The 20,892-nt window shown below is 35.8% G+C and overlaps 1 pseudogene; it reads right to left on the bottom strand.

Annotated features, from left to right (window-relative positions):
• Positions 1–3,611: 3,611 nt before the first annotated feature.
• Positions 3,612–19,494, bottom strand: LOC117908915 (annotated as a pseudogene).
• Between the last annotated feature and the right edge of the window lie 1,398 nt (positions 19,495–20,892).

Raw genomic sequence — 20,892 nt, 5'->3', positions numbered from 1 at the left:
TGACACAACTTCTCCAACCAACACGAAAACATAGCCAAAAGTGGATCTTTTGCTATCAAGGCAACCAGCAAAGTCGAAGTCAAAATACCCCATGATTTCTAAATGATCAAATCTCTGATATGTGAACATGAAATCTTTTGTTCTCTATAAATATCGCATAGCCCTCTTAATTGCTCTCCAATGATCCATTTCTGGGTTACTTAAATATCTGCCAAGCATACCAACTATATACACAATATCCATACACATAGAAACTTGAGCATAAATAAGACTCCTTACTACTGAAGCATAAGGAATCTTCTCCATCTTTTTCTTCTCAATTTCGTTCCTTGGGCATTGAAGCAAATTGAATTTATCAACCTTAGCAATGGGCGTATCTCTTAGTGCACAATCCTTTATGCCAAATCTACTAAGCACTTTATCAATATATGTCTTTCATGCTAAGCTAAGGATACCATGAGAACAATCTCGATGAATCTGTATGCCCAACACAAAAAATGCATTACCAAGATCTTCAAAATAGTTTGCAAGAAATCTCATAGTTTCATGACTTGATAAATTGTTAAATGTATATTCTCATATATTTCTAAGGGTGTTTATATAGGATACACAAGGCTATTTCAGGACAGCCAACTGTACAAAATAATCAACAACCATGTAGAATAAATCACAACTATTCGACAACTATACAAATGGTTGTACATAGTTGTACCAATAGTTGGACTTAGTTGTACCGACAGTTGACTGTCTCCCTCAAGTTGGTGCATAGATATTGCACATGCCCAACTTAGGTAATGATGCATAAAATGGACCACTAGTAACAACATGAGTCATCATATCCAATGATTCCAATTACAATGATTTCACAAAATCTACATATTTGGGTTGACCATTTCTACCGCCTATAATTGTTACAATAATATGCCTTATTTCAATTCCATTTCCATCCATCATGGTTGCTTTCATTTCCTACCACAAAAGAATAGTCAACAAAAAATGGAATAAAAAAGAGAACAAAAGAATTAGGTATAGAAACCTTCAAGTTATGCCCTCAAAATTTGTGAGAGGCAACCTTTTCAACCTTGTCATTCCTAATCTTCATTTCATTGATTTCTTTCAAGAGCTTATCAACAAACATTGCATTGCCACTAGGTTTTCCAACTATCGAAGCAAAGTGGAATGCCAATAGAAGCCATGTTGGTGAAGGGCAACAGAAGTAAGATGTTTGCACTTTCTTAAAAGAGATAATATCAAAGAGAATCAATTTAACAACCTAAATAAAAATGAGAAAACTATAGATTAGGCTTCATGAAATAGAACAATATCAAATTTGTGGGTGTTTGGGGATTTAGGGTTTTAAAGGAAGAACAAAGAAGGAGGAAGAAGTTAATTGTAGGTATTTTGGTGTTTCAAATTACAAATTTACCCTCACTTATTAAGTAACGTGCACAACACATGACATTTTCGTTCAATCATATTAACACTGTTCAACAAAAAAAAGGTACAATGTCGATCTTTAAGAAGCTTAGAGAGCAAGTTGTTGGATTTTAAACATGAGGGGGGGCAATGAATAAAACATGCAATAGGTTGAGAGGGCAAAATGTATTAAACCTTTCATTTAAATTAATATATATATTTTTAGAAAGTATTTTTCAAAATAGTTTTTGCATCATTAATTTAATTTTTTATTTATAATTTAAAAATAGGAAATAATGTTGATTTTCAATTATTTATAAAAAAGTTTTAAATGCAATGAAAAATCCAAACATCAGTTAAAATAAGGGAGAATTATGCTAGATCTAGCATGTGAAGAGTGGTGCAATAAAGACAAGAGAGTTTCATAAATATTGGGTCCCACTAGCTTGAGTTGTTACAATTAATTATTTGGGACAATTTTTATGATATCTGATTTGGTAAGTCAAATCGGTATTTTTGTCCATTACTATTTCATATCCTTGTCATCAATTATGGGTGATATGAGGATGTATGTTGGATCAATTTTTAGGCTCATCTTACTTAAAAGCACAATTCTCCCTATTGTTTTTATTTAATGTTGATTTAAAAAAATTGTACGATTCAATTTTCTCCTCAAATTAAGTCATCAATTAGAAATTTGTGAATTATAAATTACCTAATTGCAAATTTTGCATCCTCAATTCACGTAGCAATTTGTTCTCAAATAAGGAAATTAATTTCCTTCTTTTTTCTTCTAGGCTAAATTTTTGGGCAGACATTCAAGATCTTTTTGAAATTTCTAATTACCAAACACCATCTACAATGTTAAATTGTGTAATGTTTTATTATTATTATTATTATTATTTGTATGTTCTATGAGTAAACTCTAAATTATGATGGTTATTTTTTTTGTCATGGACCATGAAATCAAAGTTGTAGCTTATCAAATTTAATATTTATATGCTTCTAAAAAGTATGCAAAACTGCATTTAATTTTGGATATGATCTTAACCTAACCATTGAAAAAAATTAAGAAGAAAATTCTTTCAAAAATGTGTGGAAAAATTTCATAGAAGAAACTTAAAATTACATAAAAGCCTTAGGGTAAATGGAGCAAAACACAAAATTATGGCAATTCTAGCGGTAAATTAGAATATTTAGGTTATATAAATTTTCTGAAACTCATATGTATTAATTTTTTTCATAAAAGGTTATAATTTGAATATTGTATTCATAATTCAGAGTAAAGTTTTCAAACTAAAATAAATAAATAAAAATCATAAAAATACAATATTTTGAGTTCAAAGAATTACAATTTTTATATATGGTCACTGCTACAAGGGTGGTTATTTTTTACCATTAAAATATTATTATTTGTATTTAATTAAAAAAAAATTCAAAATTGTTCTTAGCTTTTTAATTAAAACATTTTAAAAATAAAACTTCTAAATATAAAATCAACCATATGACTAGATCATTACTTTTTCCTCACTATTGAAGCCAAAACAAACCAATATATACGAGTACAATATAAAAAGAAGTGATTTTTTAAGTTAAGCATCTACATGTTATATCTCAAAATTCAGTTCTCTAAAACAAAATAAAATAAAATAAACCCATATTACTTCTTCCATTTTAAAAAAACTAAATATTTTATAATAATTAAAAAAATAGAAAAACAAACAATATATAATTAAAAAGCAAATTCTTTCAATAAAAAAATTAAAAAAAAAACAAACACCCACTTAATTTTTATAGGAAAATGCTTTCAAAAACATTTTTTAACCCTTCCAAAATCACTCTAAAACAGCTCTAAATAAGTTTCATTTCACTGTCAAACTAATTACATTTTTAAAAAAATGCAATTGGCCATGCACTTACAAAGAAACCAGAAATTGAATAAATGTTCAAATTGACAAATTGCAATAACAAAATGTAATATTGACTCAAAACACAGACAATTCCTACCTAAGTTTTGTGAAATGCCTTGGAAAGGGGGCCTTTCAACCAACCATTTAACATAACAAAGTTTCAAGTAATATCTTCCACACCCCCAACCTGTAAGGCCAAAGAATAATGCAAAGACTCTTAACAGACCAACAATACATTTTTCAGAAGAATGAAATAAATTTACTGTCTTCCAAGTGTTCTCAATGTACTCAAATATTTTAAATTGTTAGTAAGATATAATTGAAAATGTTTATAAAAGAAAAGAAAAAGGGTCTAAGCAGACGATTCTTGTCGCAGCCTCTTACCACTTTGAAAAGATAAGAAAGGGGGCAACTCACCCCAGAGTTAGCATACAACATTAATATTCCGCAGGTAAAACACAGAGAAAAAAAAATTGTGTTTATCTTTCAATGGAAAGGAGGGGGAGGGGGGTGTTGGGTGAGCATAATTTGCAAATATCAGAATCTGAAATCCGGAGGAACGTCCATTGCCCAGGCAAATTTTGCCAGGAGAGACTTATTGAATATCTGCACAAGATAGGAAACATTAAGGAAGAAATTGAGGATTCACTGGTGAAGAAATAGATGAACTGTATCGTATTAAAAATAATTGCAAAAGCTATTCACCTTCTCAATGGGAACTTCTTGTCGTTTACACCATGCAACCGAGATCCTGGGGTCAAGGTAGTTGATCTTTGAGGTACCCAATGCAACAGTTTTTAGATCCTCTTCGTATCCTTGTCCCGCTCCATTTTCTCAATCTTTGCATTTGTTTGAGCTATCTTCCTCTCTAATCTGTATGTTCTAAATTAGTCAGCCACAAAAAATAGCATATCAACCCAAGATTATTATGTGCAAAAAAAGGACACGTTTGTATTACGCTTCAGGGGTCAGGTTCCTTCGCTTCCCATCAGCATCCTTCAAAGGGGCTTCCCCTTCTTGGCTCTAGCTAAATCTGTTTTCAGCCCATTAAGAACACCCTACATACAAGAAGAGAATCAGTTCAAGAAAAATGAATGTGAGAGTTAGGGAAGCAGACAAACTGCTCTGAAATTTCTGGTTTTTGAAAGGACTCCACAGCTAAGAAGGTCCAGAGAAGTTCCCAATTCTCCAATGATAGACTTGGACTATGAAAATGCTCCTTCGCATCAGCAGAAACCGATGCACATCGATGAATTATGAAGTAAGAGCTCCCCTCCCATCTCATCACATTGTGTACCCTTGTAAGGCCCCAGCATTACTTCTAAGATTCTAAAAATCGTAATTACCTTCATTTCATCTATCTTCTCAGTCAACCTTGTCATTTGTGCTGTATGAGACTTCGAGATAGTCCGTTGATGGTTACAAATGATAGCAACCTACAATAAGTCATACAATATTAACTTCAAGTCATCATAAAGGAACTCAAAATTGATGCTGAATGTTACCAGCAATGAAATGTCTTTACCTCCTTGTTTGCATGCTGATAAACTATGACTTTCTGTGCAACATCTCCTTCCTTGGTGTCTTTATTCAACTGTCATCAGCCAAAACAAATTCGAACAAAATAAACATTAGCAAGAAATTGAATAAAAACATCCTACAAAAGAATAAACCCATAAGAAAAAGGAAATTCTTGTAATGTCTAAGAAACAAAAACGGGAGCAAACGACCATCAACTATTTTTAATGCCTCAAAGATAAACCTAAACCTAATGTGAAAAAAATTTCATCTAATAGAGTGATTTAAATTCTTTTATTTATTTATTTATTTATTTACTTTTATTTATTCACTTATTTATTTATTTTGATAGGCTACTTGGGAATGAATGTTCCTTTATATTCTGATAGGCTAACAAAAAGTGGTCACCAATATTATACAAATTAATATTAACAGGGATTAAGTTAGAATTGCTAGTATGCAACTGCACTTCAAGACTGAACTAAGTCAATTCCGATTCTCATAAACTGTGATCCAAGTTACAACACTCCTCTAAAATATGAACCATCATTCCCAGATGTATGATAATGAAGCAAAGAACTATAATTGAAAAAATTGTAGCAAAGTGTGATTTCAGGTCAAAAGAGGACCATATTGAATACTATCATTGAAAATTGGCCAAATGTAGATTTTAAGTGGTCTTTGTAAATTATAAGGAACACACAAGTACCAGATTCATCTTACCATCTCATCCAATGTGATAGATGCATTATATGTACGGAAAACCTTTGCTGTGAGGCCCGGCATTAGTTCCTTTAGATGAGCATTTAGTTTACTGGTATCCAGCTTGTCAAAAAGATCATCACTACCACTTTTCCCTGAAGAAGAAAATATGACAAAATAAAAAATATTTATGGGCTGGTTCATGAAATTGAAAACATATGTTGTGATACAAAGGGTCATTTACTCACCCACTCGGAACTGTTCAATTGCCTTGTATACAGGAAGCTCAACTTCAACTGTCTTTTCATATCTAATTGAATCTTTACCGAGGAAATCAAACTGGATTATCAGAGCAGGAGTTCATTTGCCATTAGTTAAAACAAGTTAGAATGAGAAACAATCTGGAATTGTCAATGTACTCCTACTTTCAGAGCAGCTGAAGTTTCACAAAGTCAAACAGAACTTCCATACCAAATTTGGTTTTGTTTTCAACTTCATAGAAATTGTGAAAATTGGTTTTGTTTTTGCAATAAATAAATCTAACAGAATCAACATTTGAAAACATTGCTATCAGAGAGAGACAAATCAATCATACCTGCAAGGAATTTGGCGGTTCAGGTATTACATTTTCTACTTTCAAGGTACAGCAACCAACAGTATCCGCCTCATCATCATCCTGCAGAAAGGCAACCATTATATGAAGAAAGCTTGATAACTCATTTTTCCAATCCATTCAACCTACTTTTTCCAATGCCTAGTTGTAACTACCACTAATATTTTTTCTTTATATTTATACACTATTTTGTTCCTTGTGCCTTTAACAAGGGACTGATTTTGATTCAACTTTAAGTTGCTCAAAGGATGATAAGAGGACAAAAGAACTGCACAACTTGGATCAAGGTAGTTAGAATTGGCATCAAATTTTTTCATTAAACATAGGACATCAATGTAGAAAGATGAATGGAAAACAAGGAATTTAAACCCTTTTTCACTGTTTTGTTAAGACTCCTTACTACTAAAACAGGCCATTGCCCAAAACCCAGTACAAACTTCTCCCATGTTTATAGGAAAGCTACCATTGACAAGGTTTTGCCACCTGTCTTAGTTGATAGTTCCATGAGTGCTGATATAGGGTTATCAAACAATTCAAACCTATAACATCACCTATTGAAGCTGAACCTAAGGAACCAAACCACTGTATGGTTTTCTAAATGAGGCATTGGAAAAGAATAGCCTATTAAGGAGGGGGTGGAATGGAGATACAGGGAGAAGAGACAGTGGTACTTAGGAGGGGAAGTGCCAGTTCCACATGAGAAGGAGCTCTGGAAGTGTACAAGGCAAGTGCAGGATAACTTCTCAATGTTCATTTCTTTAGTGTATTGAGGGGCACAGAGAAGATCCTAGCATGATGTTTGGCACAGAAATAGGCTGTTGACGGAGATTCCAACACCTAGAAAAGATCGCTGAAAACAGGAGACATCACATTAACAGAACATTGCAAATGCTTAGTGGATGGAGAACACTATGCTCCTAAGTTTACCAGATATTTCTATTACAAGAAGCAGGATATCATTTATATGGTCAAGTAGTTGATAGAGATTCAAAGATGATAATGGATGGAGGACATCCAAAATAAAATTATACTTCAATGTTGTATCAATGGACCCTGAAAGAGATATTGACAATGGCAGCATCAAAGTAAATTTGGGCCTAATGATGACTGAGAAAATCCTAGTTAATGGGTGCTGCACATGCAAGAGGGACAAGGAGGAAGTCAATCACTTTATTATTACTATTTTTAATTTTCTTTTTCTTTTCTTTTATTTTTTTTTATTTTTTATTTTATATAAAAGGGAACCTTTAATTACTCTTGTGGCCATTAGCCAGTAGGTCAGGATCTTTGGGCAGCGTACTTGTACTTTGGAATGAAGTGATTCCTCCAGATCAATGAGGAGGCTGCTACGTAGTGGGCACAACAAATTTGTAACAAAAATAGGAGAAAGGTGTTGAGAACAGCTTCCATTAGATTTGACATGATAATAGTTTTCTAATGGAAGCTATTAAAAAACTAAAAAAACAATTTAATAGTTTTCTTTTCCTTATCTACACACATATCCGTGAGAATGCATGCACATGTGTGTATGATGAACTGGCATTACATTAGAGGAGGAATTTATAGAGCTGTTCTTATGATGAATCAGAAATTTAGGAACTTTGTGCGTGTGGGATTGATAGGCTGCAATTGGATCCCTATACTCTTAAAAAGCATTCCAAGACTGAAAGTTGAAGGTCGTTTTGCAGTTCTTCAAAAGGATATGCTCCCAATGCTTAGTAGGGTTGAAAAGAAAACTTCAATTCAGAAGGGTCCAACAGGTTGTCGGTAGTAAAGGTGTTCTACAAGTTGCAGGGTGTGGAAGATGGACATCCTTAATTAAGTGAAGTCTCGACTCACGGGAACGATTTGAGCAGTTTACTATCCCTCAAAAGTGGCTTTCTCATGCAGACCAGGATTAGTGGTAAATGCTGAACAGTGGATGTAAAAGATAGCAATCTCAAGGAGGTGTACAACATGCAAAAGGATGGCTGAGTAAGTAAACCTTCTCTTTGCTTACTGTTTGGTACCCCAGGAGCTTTGGGATTTTCCTTTTGCAGAGTCCTTTGATTGTGCCAAGATCACAAAGGATCTGTTTTGTTGATGGTTGATTATTGTTGAGAATGCAGATTGAAAGAACATTCAGAAGTTAAGCTTCCTTGACTCATTTGTACGCCTCTTTGACTCATTTGTACATTTGGGAGGCACATCACACAGAAGAATCTTTGACAATGCACATCCAACATCTTTGAAATTAAAATAAATTTCCCTTAGGCTATGTTTGGTTCCCGAAAATTTTGAAGGAAAATGCGAGGGAAAGAAAATAAAAAGGAAGAAAAGTAAAAGGAAATAAAAAGTGAAGAAAAATTAAAAATAAAATAAAATAAAATCAATAAATTATTATTATTATTATTATTATTTATTTATTTTTTATAAATAAACCTGAAGTATATTATCAAAAGGCAAACAGCCACAAAGCATACAAGATGTATACAAGGTAGCCTAAACCTCTAAGAGTAAGCTATGAAACAAAAAAACCTCACCAACCCTTAAGTGAAAGCTAACCACTCCAAAAAACCTATAAGAGATGAGGACTCCTCTCCAATATACACACTAGCCTAACTCCACAAATTACAAACAAAAGAATTTTTGAGTTTCTGTATTGCTAAAGAGCCCCCCCCCCCCTAAAAGCTAATCTATTTCTTTCCTTTCAAACCGTCCAAAAATTACACAACGGAATGGATTTCCAGATCTTTTTCCTTTTTTTGCCCACAAAAGGGCCCCTCCAACTAGATAACATCTCTTTTACTATTTCAGGGAACACCCACTGAATGCCAAACAAGGCAAGGACAATCTCCCTAAGGACTCTGTCCACTATACAGTGTAAAAAAATATGATTTACAATTTCTTCTTCACAGCCGCACAAAAAACAACGATTTGGGAGCTGCCACCCTCTTTTTTGGAGTCTATCTAGGGTAAAAACCTTCCCCCACGTAGCCTCCCAAGCAAAAAAGGCAACTTTGGTTAGGGCCTCTATCCACCCAAATGCAATTCTTCGAGAAGGAAATGTCATTGGGAGCAAACAGCAGATTGTACGCTTCCTTAACACCAAACTTTCCATTTCCCCCACCCTTCCAAGTAACTGAATCCTCCTCTAAAGTTAGCCTGTAGCCCCTCAAAATAGTTAACAAGTCTCCTCCCAAATCTAGCTCTCAATCATTAAAAGCTCTAATGAATCTTAGATTTCATCCTCCCTGACCAAAAAACGAATCCCACACTTCATCCACCGTTGCATTCCTATGGACAGCCAAAGCATATAATTGGGGCAAGCTTTAAGACAGCGCTGCAATGCCACACCAATGATCAGTCTAGAATCTTATTTTAGTGCCATTACCAACTTTGAACTCTATATTTTCCCAGCCCCAGTTTGTTTCCTTCAAAATCTCCTTCCAAACCCCCACTCCAAACGTCCCATTAGCCTCATTTGTCCTCCAACCCAGGCCCTCTTGCCCATACTTCACCAAAATCACCTTCTTCCAAAGGTTTTCCTTTTCACAGGCAAATCTCCATGTCCATTTTCCAAGCAAGGCCTTGTTCAAAAGAGCTAGCTTCCTTATGCCTAGTCCACCCTTCTCCTTATTCGCACACACCACCTCCCATTTAACTAAGTGAACTTTTCTCTCCAAATTTCCCCCTCCCCATAGAAAATCTCTTTGTAAATTTTCTAGTCTTCTTGCAACTACCTTGGGCATTCGAAAGAGAGACATCTGGTAGAGGGGCATACTAGCCATCATGCTCTTTATGAGAGTGATTCTTCCGCCTTTGGAAATACATTGTCTTTTCCAAAGCACTAATCTCCTCCGCACTCTCTCTTCCACCCCATCCCACACAAAAAGAGAATTATGATGAGCCCCTAAGAGTAGGCCCAAGTAAGAAGAGGACAAAGACCCCACCCTACACCCTAACTCCACCGCCAATTCCTCAACCTCTTCCACCTCACCAACTGGAAAGATTTCACTTTTATCCAAGTTGATTCTTAAGCCAGACGCAGCTTCAAACCAAAACAAAGTCCAGTTCAAATAAGTTAGATGCTCTTTCTTTGCCTCATAGAAAACAACTGTATCATCAGCAAAAAGCAAATGAGAAATATTCATTTCCGTCCTTCCTCTTCCCCGAATTCTGCACCCTAAGAGAAAGCCCCCATCAATAGCCCTTGTTATGAGAACACTCAACACTTCCATTCCCATAACAAAGAGGTAAGGAGATAAGGGGTCTCCTTGACGCAGCCCCTTGGAACTCGAAAAGAACCCTGTCAACACCCCATTAACCAAGACAGAAAACTTAACTGTTGAAATGCATCTCCACATCCATCCCATCCACTTAGACCCAAAGCCCATCTTTTGCATAACCCTCATTAGAAAGTGCCAATTGATGTTGTCATAAGTTTTTTCATATATCCAATTTACAGATTAGCCCTTTCTCTTTTCTTTTTTACCAAGAATCAATCACCTCATTTGCTATTAGAGAAGCATCCAAGATCTGTCTACTCATCACAAATGCATTTTGATCCAACGAAACCACTTTTCCTATCACCTTCTTAAGCCTGTTTGCCAACACCTTAGCCAACAATTCATATAGTCCCCCTAACAATCTTATAGGTCGGAAATCCCTAAGGTCCTCAGCCCCTCCTTTCTTTGGGATTAGCACCAGAAAAGTAGTATTTAGGCTTTTGACAAAGAAACTTTGATCATAAAATTCCTTAAACAATTCCAAGATCTCCTCATTCACAAAGTCCGAACAAGTTTGCCAAAAAGCCACTGTGAATCCATCCGGGCCTGGGGCTTTATCATCATTCATTTCCATCAAAGCAAAACTGATTTCTTCCTCAGAGAAAGGTAGTTCCAAACTCTCAACTTCTTGGGTACTTAGATGATTGAGTTGCAGCCCCTCAATATCAGCTTTCCATTCTGAATTTTCTAATAACAACTGATGAAAAGCATTAGCTACCCTTTCCCTCACATCTTGCTCCTCAGTCAGCCACACCCCATTTATCTTAATTTTATCCAAAGAGTTATTTCTACGGTGGGCATTTGCCATCCGGTGAAAGAAACCTGTGTTCTTATCCCCTTCCTTTAACCATATTTCCCTTGAAAGTTGTCTCCAATGAATTTCTTCCAATAGAACCCACTTTTTATAATTTTCCTTTGCTTCCTTTTTTATCTTTGTTTCCTTTTCTGACAAACTCCTCTCACTTTCCACCAAATCCCAAAACTCCACTTGTTGAAAAGCTGAATTTTTGTTTAATTCCAGCCTTCCAAAAACGTCCCTATTCCAAAATCTGATTTTTTTGTTTTACCTCTTTCAGCTTAGCAACCAGTTTAAAACTAGCACTGCCTCTTACAACAGTCCCCTGCCACCAGCTCCGTAGGAGATCCTTGAAACCTTCTACTTTGAGCCACATATTTTCAAATCTAAAAGGGGAAGGTCCTCTTCTTAACCCACCACCCTCTAGCAAAATAGGGAAATGATCTGAAGTAGGTCTAGGCAGCCTGCTCTGAAGGACTCCACTGAACTGGTCAAGCCAATTTTGAGTCACTAGAAATCTTTCCAATCTAGCCCAAGGCTGATTATTCTATCCCCCATTCCAAGTGAGCAATCCCCCTTGCAAAGGTAAGTCTACTAGCCCTAACTCATCAACAATCTAGGCAAATCTTCTCGTCGCTGTTGTTAACCTCCCCTACCTACTTCATTCCCTTTGAAATAGAATGATATTGAAATCACCCCCTAAACACCAGGGGTCTTCCCAAATTCCTCTGATCGCCCCTAGCTCTTCCCATAGGCATTCCCTTTCCTCTCTAGTGAACGGACCATATACTCCTATGAACATCCAGACAAACCCATATTCCACATTTTTGAACCTACAAGAGACTAAAAATTGACCTACCTCCAAAGCTAGTACTTCCAATGTCCTTTTATCCCAACAGATCAAAATTCCTCCCGCTGAGCCAGAAGCATCCAAGGCCTCCCAATCTAAAAATCTCCTAGTGCCCAAATTCCTCACCACACCCTCAGTCATTGCATGAATTTTCGTCTCCTGAAGACCAAATAAATCCACCCTCTGATTTCTTCTGAGAGCCTTTATTAACTTCCTTTTGGAGCTGTCATTTGCTCCATGCACATTCCAACTCAACAATCTGATCTTCATTAGACTTTTGTGATCTAACACCCTCTTCCCTGCATGGAGCATTTTTGCTTTTTCCCTCCCTCATAGTTAATTGAGCACTCTAATCTCTTTAGCTCCCTTTCAAATTTTGATTTCTCCAATAAACCTTTACTATGAATTCTCTCCCTTCTTTTTCTGATTTTAATAAAAAAAAAACTAGAATGTCCTTCTCCACCCCTCTGTCGAGAAGCCCAGGAAATTGTTGAAACTTGCCAGGCTGCTTTCCTCCCAACTATTCTCCTCCCAATCCCTATCTTCCTGTGGCTCACATTGAGCTGAACACAACTCCACTTTTCTTTCTTTATTTCTACCATTATTCACCTCTATCAAATCCCAACATGTCGTGGGTGCACCCTCTGTAATCCCAAATCCAGTGACCATACGCAACGGTATCTCCCCCTGGACTGCCTCACTAACTGCCACCGAATAGTCGTAATACTCCCCCAATGGAGTCCGACCAAAAGGAAAAGAAAGAGATGGAGAGGGCCCAGAAACCCTTTTTCCCCAAGAAGCAAAAACATTCCCATACCTCATAGCTTCTTCAATTAAGGCATGATCGGTCTTCGACCTCTCCACTGTTTGTTGTTCTTCTGCTAGCTGCTTTCTCAAACCTTCCATCACCCAAATTTTAATAAACTCTGATTCTGAGTTACTCCAATTGCTTGGGCCAGACCAGGCCGGAGAATGGGCCAAATCATTCTGGGCACTATCCACTAGCGGAAGCTGAGATGGGCCTGGGTCCCCATCCAAGTCATCAATCCCAATAGCCTTGTTGTTCTCCTCTTCACCAGCCCACCAAAATCCCTTTAGCGATGTTGGCCCATCTTCAGCCACTGTAGCCCCTTTTGAATTTAAATTCGCTACTGGGCCTAACTTAGAGAGCCCACCTGCCAACTTAAGATTTCTTGGATCCACTACTGGGCTTGACTTAGAAGGCCCACTCAACAGCTTAAGACCTTTAGGGGGCCGGGCCACCAACCCATTTTGACTTGGGTCCAAATTTCGCCCCGACCCACTCGCCTGCCCCCACGTCCCTTCGGCCGGCTGCTACAGAACCTCGAGCCTTGCGTCGCCCTCCTCTTCCACCACGCGTTGGCCAGCGCGTGCATTAACGTCACCCCCAACCTCATCTCTTGAGTTGTTTGCCTTCCCTCAACTGTCGAACGGAATCTTCCTCAATGACGACCTAATCTCCCACCATAGAACCAAGGAGTAGCATACCTCGTCGATCCAAATCTCCAGCACGTGAGGTAGGTCTTCGTCGTTCGTCTTCACCGGAATTCTAGCCCACTGTAATTCCTCCAAATTCTCCGTCTAGGAATCGATTGCTAAAAAGCAACCGTATTCCTCCCCCACCCTTCTCAAAATGATCGGATCCCATAAGAAGACTGATAACCCCACGATTCTTACCCAAGCCTCACTTCTTTTCTCTCCTTCAACCAAGCACCCTGTCTTAGGGCTCCAGCTCTCCAAACGCAAAAGCAACCCTCCAGACGAAATCTTCCCATAGTTGAGCACTCGCTTAGCTTCAGCGATCAATTCAAATTCCAACAGCACCTTACCCTTTTCCATCTTTGCCAATCCTAGCTTGCCTTTTAGCCCCCAAGTTTTTGCCATTAGGCTCCCCAATTTTTCTAAGTCTTCTCCTCTCGCTGAACTAGGGTTCCAATATCCAACGAGGCAATGATCCAATTTTTTCAAATTTCTGCTACATTCCTTCTCTCCTACCTCCACCCTGACTAGATTTCTACCTCTGTCCCTCGGCATCTTCACCGCGTCTTGTTCTGCCTTCTTTCCCTCCTTCTGGTGACTATTCCCAAACTCCGTAACATCTCCGCCATGGTAAGCCAACCTCCCCTTTCTCCTCTACCTTTCGGGATGAAGATACTGTAACGCTTCTTCTCCAGATCCACAACACCTAACCGGAGAAAGCCCCCCCATTCTCATCTCGCACCAGGGAGTAAGATCTCCCATTTTCTTTCAACCCCTTTCCCATCTTCCAATTATCACTTCTTTGATGCACTGAATCAGGCTTTCTAGAAGGAACCCTAGACTCGCCGATCCCAACCTGACCCAAGAAGAGATTCCTCTCTTTCTCTCCACAATAATAGCTCGCGGTCTTCCTTTCTTCTCCTCTACTTCGATCTCAAACACCTTTGATTCCACTCCGAAACTACGCCCCTTCAAACTCTTCCGAGACCCCGATCGATTTTCTCTCTTCGCACTCACTAACACTCTCGCTCTCTCTCTCCCATCAGGAAACCTTACCATATTTTTATATACTACTTCAAACTCATTTCACTTATTTTTCCTCTTCTATATAAAGATTAAACAATTTAAGAATTTATAAATTTATAACTAATTTTAATTATGTTTGATTTTCTTTTGTATTTTCCCTACTAAAACTAAACATAAAAAAATCATTTTCCTTAGTATTTTTTTTTTCTTTTCTTAGTACTTTTTGAAAACCAAACATGGTCTTAAGTATCTTTCCAAAAAAAAAAAAAAAATTGCCCATTTACCTCTCTCTTTCCAAAATACAATACTTTTATTTTGACTACTAAGCTTTGTTATTTTTCTCTTGGATAATAAAATCCATATTGTAAAATCCTTTTTTTTTTAAGGAAAAAAAATGTAAAATTTAAGGATTCCATGTTGAAAAATAAAAATAAATAAATATATAATAAAAATAGCATAATTATATGTATGAATTGAACTTGATGAAACCCTTATCTCATTTTGTCTCCTCTGAGACCACAAACAAATGTCTATCATGTGTAAAGTTTATTTACAGGTTTTCCATCGGCTACCTATCTAACACAACCTTTCTATGAAAGATAAAGTTGATAAACCCTAAATGTAAGATTTTCGAAATGCTTTCTCCAAGTTCAAAGTACTAAATCATTTTGCAACTATTCTTAGCAAAGGTCAAAAATTTATTCATTAGTAAAAGAACATTAGGGGAAATATAAAATAAAATAAAATAAAATAAATCCAAAAACAGTATACCTTCTCGTTGCCTGCCCTTAGAGCTAGTTTATCAATAAGATAGGTAGCAACTGCTATCTGCCGCTTTGTAATATCTTTACTTACAAAATCCTTAGTGTATGTTGCTCTGATGTCTTTTATATAGTTCTGCACACAAAATAAAATCTAATGAGAAGCCACAATTATAAATAATTAAATGCACAAGCTTATAGGAAATTGCATATAAGCCACCTTTAGTTTCCTTGCTTTCTCATATTTCTCCTTGTCACTTTGACCCTTCAAGGAACTGCTAGCCGCCAAAAATACGTACTTGAATTCCTTTGGGTTGATTGGATCATTCCAGAAAGCTAACCATGTAACAGTATTGTCGTGCTTTACTTCTTTCCAGCTGCCAAATATAACTATTTAGTTACAACATTCCATAGAAAGTAGCCCCTTGTCCTTCAAAACATCTTAAATGATAAATGCTTTCCCCCCCTCCCCAAAGAGATTCTCAAGCACAAAACCTTTCACCAGGTATAGGACATTCAGGAATTGGAGAGTTCTTTCCAATATTAATAGTAATGTCACTAGGATGAATCCGTCTTTTCAGCTTTCCCATCTGACACCACAGATATAGACAATCAACGGAAAATTAAAAATGAATAACTTTAGAAATAGTGCAAATGCTTTCAGATATATCCTCCCATATAAAATATTCCAATTGAGTACTGTATTGTCAGTAGGAAGATGTCGCTATAACCTTTGGATGCTCCCCACGGCCTCGGAACAACCCAGGGGGTTCAACTCTAAAGTTTCCAACCTGAAATTGAAATAACAATTAGAAATTTCGTGAAAAAAAAAAAAAAGTGAATGAATGCATGACATACTACATTTACCATATTATAAAAGCCAATAAATACACATGTAGGTGAACCTAGAATATAGGAATGTAAACAGAAAAAAGAAAGAAAAATCATAGACCATATCAATTTGGTAAGTACTAGTTACATAGCATTGTATTTGTTTACTAAGACTTGGTTTAAACATACTAATGACACTTCCACCATGAAAATGATAGGATGAAATCACAAGAACAATGTCACTTTGCACCACACGACAAAGAGCATCCACTGTTCATATTCAAAGCTAGCAAATCAAACAAGATGACTTCCAATCAAACATAAAGGAGTTCATCAAGGTGTTATCTAGATTAGCATTCTTGTCCATGTATTTTAAAATTGGACCTAATACTTTCAACACATCTTCATTCTACAATACACAGTGGGGAATGGAATATACTACAATTACTGAAGGCTCTCAAATAATGGGTATGGATATTGATCTAAGCAAATCATCTGAACATCTATACTCATTTGGCATCCGGAATTCCAATAATCCATCAGCACCAGCCAAAACATATGCTATGTATAACAATTATCATAATGCAAGATTAATCAAAGCACTCAGAGCAAGGTATAACAATCCCCAAGCCCATTATACAAGTGCATAAATTAAAGTTAAAGAGGTAACCTTCTCTTTGACACCATCAACAATAGCCCACATATATTTCTCCTCTAGTTTCAATTTCTCTTCTTTTAAGGTCTTCTTCTCCTGCATAAACAGAAACTCTAATGAGTTTGAGAACAGAAAATATCTACAAAATATCTTGTTTAAATAAGATTATCTAATTTGGCATATACCTTGATATATGTATATAAATTGGCATATTGAGTTTATGCAGACATACTAACAGTCAATTTATCAACAGATACCAGTGGCTCTTACACAGAAGCACGTTGACAAAATTAATAATAAATGAAGGATATTCAAACATTCTACTGAATTCAACAAGGAGAGCACTGTTTTTAATAAAAAAAAATAGCAATTGTATATTTCCATATCCTAATATTCAAACATTCTATCTCACCTTGATGACCTACACCACCACTCAAACCCTTAAAAAAGATATCCAAATTAAACCTAATTGGTAATACAAGTTATACAACTGTTATAATGTGGCATATTTTAGGTGAATAGAATTGACAACAAAGCTGATTTCCTATCAGAAAATAAAAATAAAAAATAAAAAAATAAAAAAAATAAAAAATAAATAAACAACACCAACAAAGCAATTGAAGTCCAAAGAACTAAATAGAAAATAGGTTTAGTATCCTAAATAATGCTTAAACAAAAACTCCAAATTGGCTGTTAAGGTCATAAAAGAATATAGTAAAACAAAAAATATATAATGCTTCACCAAAAGCTCCTAATCAACTGGAAAAATCACTCACATTGAGCACATAAATGTTGCACAGAGTAGGGAAACTGAATGGTTATGATTGAGCCTTGAGTGTCAAGTTTATTGGTCAATCAAACATCTTTGCTTTATGGCACACCTTGTTGACAACAATTATTCCAAAATAGGAGAAGTGAATTTTGGAAGCAATTTCTAAAATATTAATTCTTGGTACTTGCTCAGTTCCATAATCAATTTATCAGGTTCACAATACTTATCCTATTCCATATCTTATTGCAAATGAAGGCTACCAACTTACTTCAGTACTCATTTGTTTTTTCTTTTCCTTTTCCTCCTGATGCCATTCGTATATAGGAGTGAAATCACAATCATCCAGTCTCTGAATCACATGGTTCTTTCCAAGTATTTTTCTCCAATCAGCCATGAAATTCTCCTTGAATTTCTCTTTTTGCATGTAGTCCGTGTCTAACATCACAGCAAACATTGTGGCAACCTGAATACCAAAGATGGCGTATGTAAAACAAGTGTTGTTCACACATAGATAGAATTCATATTTACATCACAGGGAGAGATACACTCACCTCCTCTTGTTCAGGAGTCAAGTCAACTGGTTTCCCCTTGTAGAGCATCTTCACCCCATGAGGCTTGTACGGAGGCGGAAAAATGACACCATTATGAACCAAGGTAGTCCACTTCTGCCCTTCACCAGAGCTAGGTGGCACTTTTGTCGACTTAGAGTATTTCGAATTTTTCTCCATCTTCTTGGACTTAATGTCTTTGGTTTTCTTAAACGAAGTAGAAGAAACAACTTTTGTTACCTTTTGCTTTGCTGGCACTGGTTTGTTGCCTGAGCTAGCTCCTGATTTCTTCATTCTCTGGGAAATAGGCATATCGTCATCGTCATCATCTTCCACCTTCGGTTCTGCTTTTGCAGTTGCATGCGTAACTTTGAATGGCTGTGCAGATTGACCAGAAATCTTTGGCTTTTTAACCAGCGAAGACTGACCCAAAGAAGAATTAACCCCATCTAGAGGTCTCTTCTTATTTAGGACTGTGGGAGACTTATCCCTCTTATCAGTTCCACCATTTTGATTAACTTTCAAAGGCAGAGGCTTCTTCTCATCCGATTTCAGTTGGAACTTCGATGACAATGGAATTTTATCATCGTCATCATCATCCTCTTCCTTCTTGACACCACCAACCCCCCCTCTTCCCAAACCGACATTGTTAGAGCTCCCCTTCCCCTTTGGCAACCCAGAAGAAAGCCTAACACTAAGTGGTTTATCATCCTCAGAATCGCTATCCAATTCAGCCTTTTTATTTTGCGCCTCCACTTTTGAATTACCCACCACTACCCCCCTGCCCACCTGCTGCGGCGGCGTCTTAACTGACCCCGTCACCCGCCCCGATCCCTTGGCAGGCATGGGCGGGGCCATTCCCTTGTCCTTCTTTTGCCCATTGGAATGGGCATCATCAGGCCGTTTTGAACCCGAAATGGATTGAATTTTAAGCCTGGAATTATTATTTGAAGCTGAACTGTTACTACTCCTTTTGAAAACTAATGGCCTCTCGTCATCATCATCGTCGTCTACCTCGTTATTAAACATTTTCGGATTAACACAAGCTTCCACAGCCATTATTCAGCTGCCCCAGCTCTTTTTCAATGCCCACAGCTCAAATAGGTTTCTCAAACCACCGCCCGTTCTTTTGGTTTTTGCAACATACAAGGATAGATTACAGACCAAAATGAATGAAACTGAGAATCAGAAATTGAAAACAAGAGAAGATATGAGAATTCGAGGTTGAATTTGGATTTTTAAAAAAATCGTACCTTAGAGGAATTTGTTGGTGGGTTAGGGTTAGGGTTTTCTCACGTCTTCTGCTCCGTTCACGAAACCCATAGAGAAAAAATGGAGGAAAGAACCGGGGAAAGGACCTTTTATTGGGCTGCTTATGTGGGCTTGAACCGGGTTATGGGCCGCCCCGGCTCAAAACCTATTCAAATAATATATATATATATATTATATTATTTTCAGATTTTTTTGTTGAACTCTTTTCCAAAACATTGATAAATAGACTCATTTAAACTTCTTTTTAAGATCTCTCCTCTTCCATGACCCCAGAAGAAGATGCAAATTTGAGAGGATTGAGGGAACAATTTTTTTCATTAAGAATAATTCATTATTGCCTTTTCCCGGTTCATCCCCCTATTTGTATAAGCTATTATAAAAACTACAAATCCTAGTGGTTCGTTATTTCCTTTTGAAATTAAATAAAATTAGAAACTAATTAAAATAGGAATTAAGGACTTAATAGAAGTTCACTCGGAATAGAATTATTTCGATTGTAACATCTCTATTCAAATTTTGTCTCTTTAATTTTTTAAGATATGAAAAGCTAACACCTTTGATACAAAAGAAGAAGAAATGGGGAATGTTTGATAAAATTATTTATATATGGTACAAAAGAGGAGAAAGTTGGTTTTGCCTCATTAATTTTAATATATATATATATAAAAGAACCTTAAATTTTATAAATTGGTTTTATCTTCGTCAACTTAAAAATATTTTAAAATACATACATTTTTTCATAAATCAAATAATTAATTCCTAAAATAACTCTTTACTTGATAATATTAAATAAAAATTAAAAAATTAATTTATCATTTTAAGTTAATAAAAGTATCTTTTATATATATATGTTATAATTTTTTATTATATAATATGAGATACAAATCATTATGAAAATTTTATAAGACTCTCGAGTGATAAATAAAATTATTTCTAATTATTTAGTTAATAATGATTTTATATTTTATATTATATAAATCCCTCTATTTTTTTAATAAAATTGAATAAAATTTCTATTGGATGACATTAACAATAAAATAAAAAATTTAAAAAAACTTAAAAGCTCAAAGTATAAAAATAAAATGTTGACTTTCCATAAAATACGTTACTAAAAAATATAGATACCAAGAAAGAGAAATATAAGTGTCAATATTTTATTTTATTTTTTTAATTTAAAAGTTTTTTGGTTTTAATTATATTTAATTTTTAACTATTTTAATTTTAATTGTATTTTTAATTTTTAAAATTTTTATTTTATTGTGATTCAATATTCATTGGGATGTTTGTTTTTGGAGAGAAAAAAAAAAATCCTAAATCAGTTCTCATGGTCCAAAAAAAAATGAAAAATCAACTAAAAAAGAGATGAGTTCTTTACAATTAAACATTTAATCTAAGTGTCTATTTGTTAATTGATGTTATTAACATAACAAATAAAAGAGTCGTTCAATAAATAA

Source organism: Vitis riparia, chromosome 19 (assembly GCF_004353265.1).
Source record: "Vitis riparia cultivar Riparia Gloire de Montpellier isolate 1030 chromosome 19, EGFV_Vit.rip_1.0, whole genome shotgun sequence".
Classification (NCBI taxonomy): Eukaryota; Viridiplantae; Streptophyta; class Magnoliopsida; order Vitales; family Vitaceae; genus Vitis; species Vitis riparia.
The sequence above is the reverse complement of the archived record's forward strand: the minus strand, read 5'-3'. Positions and strand labels throughout refer to the sequence as shown.